Source organism: Colius striatus, chromosome 4 (assembly GCF_028858725.1).
Source record: "Colius striatus isolate bColStr4 chromosome 4, bColStr4.1.hap1, whole genome shotgun sequence".
Taxonomy (NCBI): Eukaryota; Metazoa; Chordata; class Aves; order Coliiformes; family Coliidae; genus Colius; species Colius striatus.
Window position 1 is genome coordinate 88,812,566 of NC_084762.1, and position 9,221 is coordinate 88,821,786.

Consider the following 9,221-nt stretch of genomic DNA (forward strand, 5'->3'; position numbering starts at 1 on the left):
CTTCTCTTTCCACATGTGCTATGGAGGTAGACTAGGCTCCTCATTTAGATATGGTAACTAGCTACTCTGGGAAACAGGAACAAACATTTTCTACTGTCTCAAAAACTTACAGTAGGGTGTCCAGACTTTTTCTATGGAACAGAAATGGCAGTGACAAAACCTGAGATATACAGAACTAGTTTCTGAGAAATAAAGCTAGTGAAAAAATGGCAGCTCTGTGGGAATTGTGCCTGGGAAAGACACATAGCAGCCACCTGTTTGGAGGCTCTCTTGAACCAAGGAGTTATCTATTTCAGTGGCAAAACAATAATCTGTCTCCATTTACTGTAAACTGCTGTAAGGTTGCCATGCTGCTAAAGGAAACCTCACTGCAGGACTGATAATCAGTTTGTGAACACAAAGTGACTCTGTGGATGTTTCAGTGGACCAAACTGCTGATAGATCCTTCTGCTGTTTCTGTGTTTCTGCTGCTCTGCATTAAAATGAAGCTGAGTGAAGTAAAAGCCCAGGTGCTCAGCTCTTCAGGTTTCAATCCATTAGACTGAGTCAAGCTCTCATTTCAGCATGTCATCATGATTGTTCAGAAAACCTTTCACAAGAAGTCTCATGGCTTTTTTCCAGTAGCAGGTTTAGATGGTCATTTTTCTCAGCCATCCTATGCTGGAAAGTAGATGGATTCATTTCCACCCAGCTATAGCCCTTTCTGAGCCATTGCTGTCTTCACTCAGGGAATCAATACATTACATTACATTGTTGGAAAAACCTTTTCTCTATTTAGACTTGGATAGATCTTGATTCTCTTTGAATTTCTTTTCACACTTCCCACTGGCATAAGTGAACAATCCTTTGATTGTCCTGGCTTGAGATTCCATTTCTTCTCACTAGCACAGCCAGAGTCTGGAGCAGTACCCCTCCAAACAACACAATGGAGTTTGGATGGTTTTGTTCCTGGTGCATGGTGCTGGGAAGAGCCAATGAGCTACATTGTCCTTTGTGCCTGTATCTTACACCTTCAACATACAAAAACGTATTCAGAATAGGATCAATTTAACCTCCAAACTGCCACTTGAAGTCATACTGAGCTGTAACCTGTCTCTTTTTGATGCTTAAGTTCCCTTGAGGTGCCAACATTTTCAGTAAAGTCTGCTAAGAGCTTACATTGCTGGTGCATTACACATCTCCCAGTACCAAGAGTATATTGACACTGTTAATCCACTCAACTGCTCAGATTAATGCTCTCTCACTCATCTTATTAACAGGACCTCCAGTTTCTGTCACAAATTTGTCAGACAGAAGTGCTCAGTACAAGGGAAAGAATGATGTTTTGTTCACAAAGACACATTCAGAATTGAGAGACCTCTGGCTAAGATACCTCAAGGAGATGGATGTGGGGTTGACATATTCTATTGCATTAGTGGCCATGCTTTGCAACCTACTTAAAGCAACTGTGCTACCAGAGTTTTGGGGGTCTCCGCTTTTATCTGTAGGACAGGAGCATTTCTCCATGTCAAAATGTGGGGAAATAAAGAGAAACTATGAACTACAAGAAACAAGAAGCAAGTGGATCATCACATGCTGTAAATTTTGACCATCTTCACCTGTTTCCAAGTCATGCTGTGAGGCAACTGGTAAAGGGTGTTGGCCCAGCAGGACAGTGCTCACCAGCAGGTAGGAGTAATACAGTGGTAAACCAGAGTTATCTTTTGTAGGTCATATCATATATTTAGGCTGCAAATGATGATTAGATTGAACAGAGCCAGATGGAGTATCAACTGACACTCTCAATAAATCTGTTTTTTACAACTATCTTTAAGTGGTTTGGGCACGTTTTATGCTTTGGATCATCAGAGCATGAGAGCAGTGACAGCCAGCCAGGGTAGAAGAGGACAGCTCAGGGCTAAGACTTACTCATCAGCTTCATCCACAGGGAGCCCTTCCATCTCAAACCGGCAAGAGCAACCGTAGTCTTCAAAATCCCTGGGACAAAACCCAGTAATGCACTTCATTTTGTTTACAAAATTGAGCAGGGCAGGGAAGTTAGTGAAGACGGACTGTAACCAGGTGAAGTGAGAACCCAGGCAGTCTGGAAAGAGAACAGCCATAAGAAGCATGGTAAATGGAGATGAGTCAGGTATGGGTCACTCATGAGTGGCATTCACTTGAACACAGAACCTAAACAAGGCAGTAACACAGGGACACTGAGCAATGCTTGACACTCAGAAGTATTTAGTGTTATAAGAGTCTTAGGGAAAGTCTACAGCCTCAAAAATCTCTGTTCCATTTCAGTATGTATTAAAGCAAACTCCAGAGGATTTCTGTTCAGTGCTCAAGTGCAACTGAAACTCATACTTACCAAAAAATAATGCAACGCTTTCCACATTTTGAAAGACTCCATTGAAGAATGTGGCATTGCCTGAATGAAAACATAAACAAAGCACACTTCTTTTTAAAAAAGTAAATGACAAGAGCTGTCCCCAGGCTGCCTCTCATCTTGCTTCAGATGTTAAATAATCTTGAGATGAGTTATGAGCTACTTGCCACCATCACACTTCCCTGCAATGCTTCTGGAGTACGAGTGATTCCCCACTGCTGGGCAATGTCATAGAAAGGAAAGCTTAAACCATTCTTACTCAGAATTCTTTCAGGTGTGTTAAGAAGCTCTGGTAGGAATGCTGGTGACTCCAATTCCTGGCCACCTACCTCAGCAAACAAATTTGAGAAGAAAAAGGTTTTAAAAGAAAAGAACAAAACCCAACAAACCAACAACATCTATTTCATCATGTTGTAATACAGTGCAAGCATTTTGAACACATTCCTACACTAGCAAGCACATTTACCAAAGCCATGAAGCACTTGCTTAGCAACACCTGAACCCAGGAGGGTTCAAGAGCATAAATTACACTCATTTCAGCTTAAAAAACAGTCCTCTGTTAAACTGAGGTATTGCTGCTGAGGTTGTGCTAACTACTTTCATTGTCCAGAATGTCTCACTTCTTCAGTATCAAGAGGTTTGATTTTTCTGAGTCCCTTTTGCCTGTTTCTGTAATGCCTCCTTTCCTATCAGTATTTCTTAATTATCTCTTTTTCCTTTTGAGGATGCTGTGATATATTTTCCACACTTTTTTTTTCTGTTTGCCTGTCTTGAATTATTTGAAATCTAATACTTGTTCTCTCCTTTCCCATTTTCTTTTTACTTGCTCTTATCTTCTGCATGATTTTAGGAGAGTATGTATTAATTTGGATTCCTTTAAACTTTATTTAAACTCGACTGTTTCTTTTTTTAAGGTAATAAGGCAAGGTTATTTATTGATTCAGGCTTCTAAAAACTGAAGGAAAAAAAAAGTACTGTTAAATTCATGACCTAACTTATGTCTCAGAATAACTGGCATCAGGTAAGCTGTGCATTTTCTCTATGAAAGAGCTGACAGTGATATTACTAATCTGTTACATTTTCCTGCAATAAATACAAGTTTAAAAACAAAAAGTGGTGTACTGGAGGGGGGTAAGATATAAGGCTTAGCTCTGTGTTTTAGATTGTATATAAGGACCTTCTCAGGATGTCTACAACTTCTTGTGGATTGAACGAGATGTTCATGGTAACAGTGATATGCCTCCAGAAATTCATTTCTCAACTTTAGTGGAAGAATATGAATATGGGATTGAAAGAGTAAGGAAGAGATGCTTCTCCTTATTCTCCTTTCTTCTGTTGAAAGGCTTGGTAACAATGAAAAGTTTTTAGATGAACAGAAGTCCATCTGAAGTGTCCTTCATTGCAGCAGCTCTGAATGAAGTGGATTGCTTTCCACAAACCAGGAAAGGTCTCTCAATAGAGGCTGGCCTTTCCATAGGACTGGAATAAAGCTGTTGAAAGCTTGATGACCATGAGGAATTCAGATTCAAGCAAAATGACAGTGTTGCAAAATAAATAACATTGCTCTATGTTTGTACACACGCTTGCTAAAGTAAAATTGCCCCTTATTTTCAGGTTAAAATCTGTATTTCCACTGCAGTGACAAACACCCTTTCCTCAAGCCGTGTTCTATCAAGTACACCCAGAGCCAGGTTCTGACACACTGCATAACACCACAGCTCAAACTCCTGATGAATAGCCATAGATTTCAGCAAAACTTTGGAAAACATGAAAATTCCGTTGAGTTCAAATGAGACAGAGTAGAGAATTGATAAAGACACATTACAGAACTGCTGGAGGTTATGTTTGATCCAGCATCTTTCACTTAGGCTTGACTCTTGTCAGCAATCTTAATTTGCACACACTCAATTAACACAGAAAAATCTCTACCACAGGGTCAGAAGAATGATGTTTCTGATTGTCACTAAGTCAAGATCAATGAACAAGATTACTTAATTTAAGTTGTGGGAGGAGGGACAAAAAGAAAATACTTTCTGGATTAATTATTCCCTTTTCTTCTCTTTCTATCACATCCTTTGGAGTTATTAGTCCTATGTCATTCCCTGTATAGCCAGTGAAAGATTGCACTACAAAAATAAATCCTTTAAACCTCAGAAGGCTCTCTTTCTCTTGCCTTTCTCCAAGACTTGCTAAATGACTTGGCACGTGTCCTGGGGAGACTTGCATGATACCTCAGCTTTCCAGTTGTATGCTTTATGCACAGAACTTCATTCTGCATTTAGATACATGTAAAAGTGTTTCTGGACTGTGTCTGTGATGTTCCTACTCTGACAATGCTTTTCTGAAATGTAATCTGAAAAAAAGGTGCTATGAAGAAAACATCAGTGCACCTCCAGTTGTCTTTTTGCAATTGTGGCTAATTAAAACGTCATCATATAGGGCATGGATGCAGGCATTATAATCCTCAGGGAGCAGAAACCTTGACTGTGCTGGGAAAAGTCAGAGTGCAGCAAATCCAATCTATATGATTTATTCAATGTAAATTACACTAGCTTCTCACAAAAAAATGCTAGTTCATGCACAGATATTTGCTTCAGTCTCAAAGCAGAGATCAGCAGAATAGATCCCACAGAAGTAAACATCAATAATCCTCTCCAAACCTAAAAATAGTAACATTTTAAATCTTGGTGCTCAGATTGTACTTAGGGGAAATGAATCTAAAAACTGCAGCACAGATTTTTGAGGCTTTAAGGGAAATACTGTCAAGCATTATGTCAGTAAAAACCCTCAGTGTCCAGATATGTCTGAGTGCACTAGATGTTAGCAATGCATACAGTCCCCTTCATATCTGGGAATTAGATACCTCTTTAATTTTGTGAATAAATGGTGTAGTTATTTTGGCATTCTGTATTACTGCAGGGGGAAATGCTAATTTTCTTGCTAATTGCTATTCATATAGCAGGAGTCTTAAGGCTCATCAATCTATTTTAGCCTATGTGATCTACGTTAGACCTATTTCTTTACTGATTTCTCATGCATGTAACCCTTCACAAGAGAGGCAGCGGGTGAAGTTGAACAATCTCAGCAAAGAACTTTGTCTGTGCCAAGGTGTTGAGCTTTCTTTTCCCTTTAGAAGTAAACCCATCATGAGAAATGCTGTTAGAGCTTGTTAAGAGTCCTTCATCTCCACTCTGCTGCTTTTAATGACATTCTTACACAGGGCAGGGACTGCAGAAAGGTGAAACGTTTGCCCATCCTTGTCACTGGGAAGCTCGTTCACACATGACAATAAAAGCAAAAGAGTTATATGAAGAAAAGAGCCCCTATTTGTAGTAAAATTTGAAGTAAGAGCTTTATATGAACATGAGTTATATTTCAGACTGCATGAACGGTTTGGAGAATTTAGACAAAACACATGTAATTAATGACTAGAATCTATTGATATGGAACTTGCAACCTTTTTTGAGTCTAAAGGACTTAAATAATGTGCAAATCCTAGCAGAAGGGAAGTGTAATTCTTTGTTTGCTTTATTTTTAAGCCCAGTAAATGTTTCTTGCTTCACTACAAGTTCTAAGAAAAAACCATTTGGTACCCCATAGATAAACTCATTTAAACTACATTTAAATGTTGAACAACTAGGTTTGAGGGGACAGAAGGGGTGTTTCTAAAGGACTGATTCCAAATGCACATGCTTAAAGTAGCATTTAGGCATAAATGTCAAATAATCATATCATTGCATTGCCACTTACCACTGCTCAGCACCATTGACATAGACACCAGCAGAATTGCAATCATTTTTTGTTTATTCCAGAGACAAGAAAAAGTCACACAGCAGCCAGATGAGCCTGTGAGTTAAGTAAAACTTTAGGCAGTTACCTTTTGAATAAGGGAGTGGGAAAACATCACCTTCAGAAGTCATTCTTTTTGTAGGCTGACCATATTCCTGCTTGAAGCTATGCAGTTTTTATCCTTATCATTGTAAATGCACATATTACAGCAATGATGAACCTTGTGTATCCTTTAAATCTTGCCAATATCCCCTATGATCCTAATGATACTTATTTTGCTCTGGCTTTAGGTGAGCCAACAGGCTCTGAAAAAGTGCCACAGACAAGGAAAGCCCACTTAGCAATAAAACAGTGTACCTGAAGTTTCTTTTGTTATCTGTTTTCACAACTTGGTCTAACAGCATGTTTAAACAATGCTCCACCTTATATTTAAATCCAGATATTGTGAAACATTGTTCAAATAAAGAGACATCTGGGGTGCCTCACATCACAAAAATCTCTTCCATTTTGTAATCAAACATCTATTCACATCTGTGTTGAAGCTGATCTAATGTATCATATCTTTCCTAATGATTTACACTACAATATTTGGAGATCAAGCTCTAAATATTTATAGTCTACTATTGCCAATCTCTTACCTATACTTTAGTTTACAACTCCATAGTCATTAATAGCTATTCTACATTATTTTCTTCCTGATTCCTGTGTTACAGAGTGCATCTAGAAAGCCTTACCTTGAGGGATATTGTTCGAAAGCAGTTGGAGGGAGGGCAAACGGATTCCAACAAAGTCAGTGCTAAGTTACTTATACCCACTCAAATATATACCTCACCCACGTGATCACTTCCTTTATCAGACCCACTTCAACATTTATGAATTAATTCTTCCATGAAATTCCTTAGAGTTATTATGTCCACATGTATCTTAGTAATATAGCTCCAGCCATGTAAAGGATCTATACTAAGAAGTCTGTTCTGCAGGTGCATTCACCGTGTAGTAACTTTCTCTAATACTCTTGTCTGTAATTAAATAACAATCATTTCATTGTTATTAATCACTCATGAAATCTCTGGGGCATGTGAATATGGCTTTAATACCTTAGCAAGAGGTAGTGTTCAGTGGTGAAAGATGACTGAAAACTTATACAGCTTTAAACACTGACATTCCTTCAGGTTGAGAAGTCTGCTCTCATCTATCCACAGTGGCTCCGAGCCAAAGCCGAGTGAAATCCAGGGTAAGGTTGAGCCAATTATCTTTGGGAAAGCTTCTGCACATGGGGAAGGTGTGCTTTCTGCCAAGGTCAGACACAGCAACCCTTCAAAGCTGCCATCAATAAAGTTCACTGAGTTGGAGCATGGAGAAGTCTGACAAATTGGGAATCGTACAAATACTTCTGTGAACAGAAGTCTTGGCTACTCAAAGGCCCTGTGAACTATATGGTCATCAGAAAGGTCTTTTACACTGTCTCCCATAAGGTCTTCAGAAAGAAGCTGTTGATACATGAGCTGGATGAGGTCACTTAGGTGGGTTAAAAACTGTCTGAATAGCAGGGCCCAGAGAGTGGTGATCAGGGATGCAAAGTCTAGTTGGAGGCCAGTGACTAGTGGTGTGCCTCAGCAGTCAATACTAGGTCCAGTCTTATTAATTAAGGATCTGGACGTGGTGTCAGAGTGGACTTTCAGCAAATTTGCAGATGACACTGAACAAAGAGGACTGGCTGATATGCCAGAGGGTCATGCTGCCTTCCAAAGGCACCTTGACAGGCTGGTAAAGTGGGCCAACAGGAGCTTCATGAAGTTCAACAAGAAGTTCAAAGTCCTACACCTGGGCAGGTACTACCTTATGCACCAGCATGTGCCGAGGGCCACCCAGCTGGAAACAGCTTGGCAGAAAAAGACCTGGGGTCCTAAAGGACACCAAGCTGAATCGAGTAAGCAGTGTGCCCTTGAAGCAAAGAAGGGTAAGGTAGCAAGAGGGAATGGATTCTTCCCCTCTGCTCAGCACTGGTGAGGCCCTACCTGGAGGACTGTATCCAGTTTTATGCTCCTCAGTGCAAGACAAATATGCACAAACTGGAGACAGTTCAAAGAAGGGCCACAAAGATGATTAAGAGATTAGAGCATCTCTCATATGAGGAGGGCTTGAAAGAGCTGGGACTCTTCAACTTAGAGAAAGAGTTGACATATCGCCAGGAAAAGGCCAAGGGTGGCCAACCCGATCAAGGAATTTTACCAAAGAGTGAAACATAGCAGAAAATATGCTGTAATGATATGAAAATTGATTTTCATGTGAGTCCCGTTGCTTCCTGTTGAAGTCTCCAAGGATTACCCAAAGTGCATTTTTACTGTCTGAACAAACATTTCCAGCCTGAAAAATCAAAATAAGCTTGATTGAGTATAATAATAAACGCAAGTCTTCTTAGGTATTGATTTGCCCATATGCCACATCATTTCTGTACTTCTGCCAAACATGCACAGAGACTTTGCAGGACTGAAATACCGAGGAATATGGAAAAATTCTTTGTGGAGAATGCTCTTTTCATGGAGTCTTGTTTTTTCATTCCTTCTCAAATTTCATAGTTTATCTCAAATTGTCATTATTCTCCTGGGAAAGGCAAACAGCAAGTCTTAAACAACTGTGTAAGGAGGTTGTGATACAGGTACTATTAACCCTTTCTCATCTCCTTTCACAAAACACCTGTAACCATGTGATGCCTTCTAACTCTCTCCCATAAATATGCTCGGGGTGTAGCTCTTGGCCTTTTCCAAGATCTTAGAAGGGGGGATGACTGTGACATACCCCCAGTGCCAGACACAGCCAGGTACAGCCTATCACACCACAGAGAGGTAAGCATTCTGCTCAAGGACATGTATTTCTGCAGCAAGAAACACAGAATGGTTTCTTATAAACATCAAGAGTGTCCTTAAGCATGGAGATGAGTGCTACAACCCAGAGCTGACTAACAGCTCTTCACAGCAGAACCACCCGGCCTTAGGTGAGGAAAGGTGCTGCAGAGCAAGATCTCTCACAACTCTGCAGTATCACAGCTGTGTGAATATTC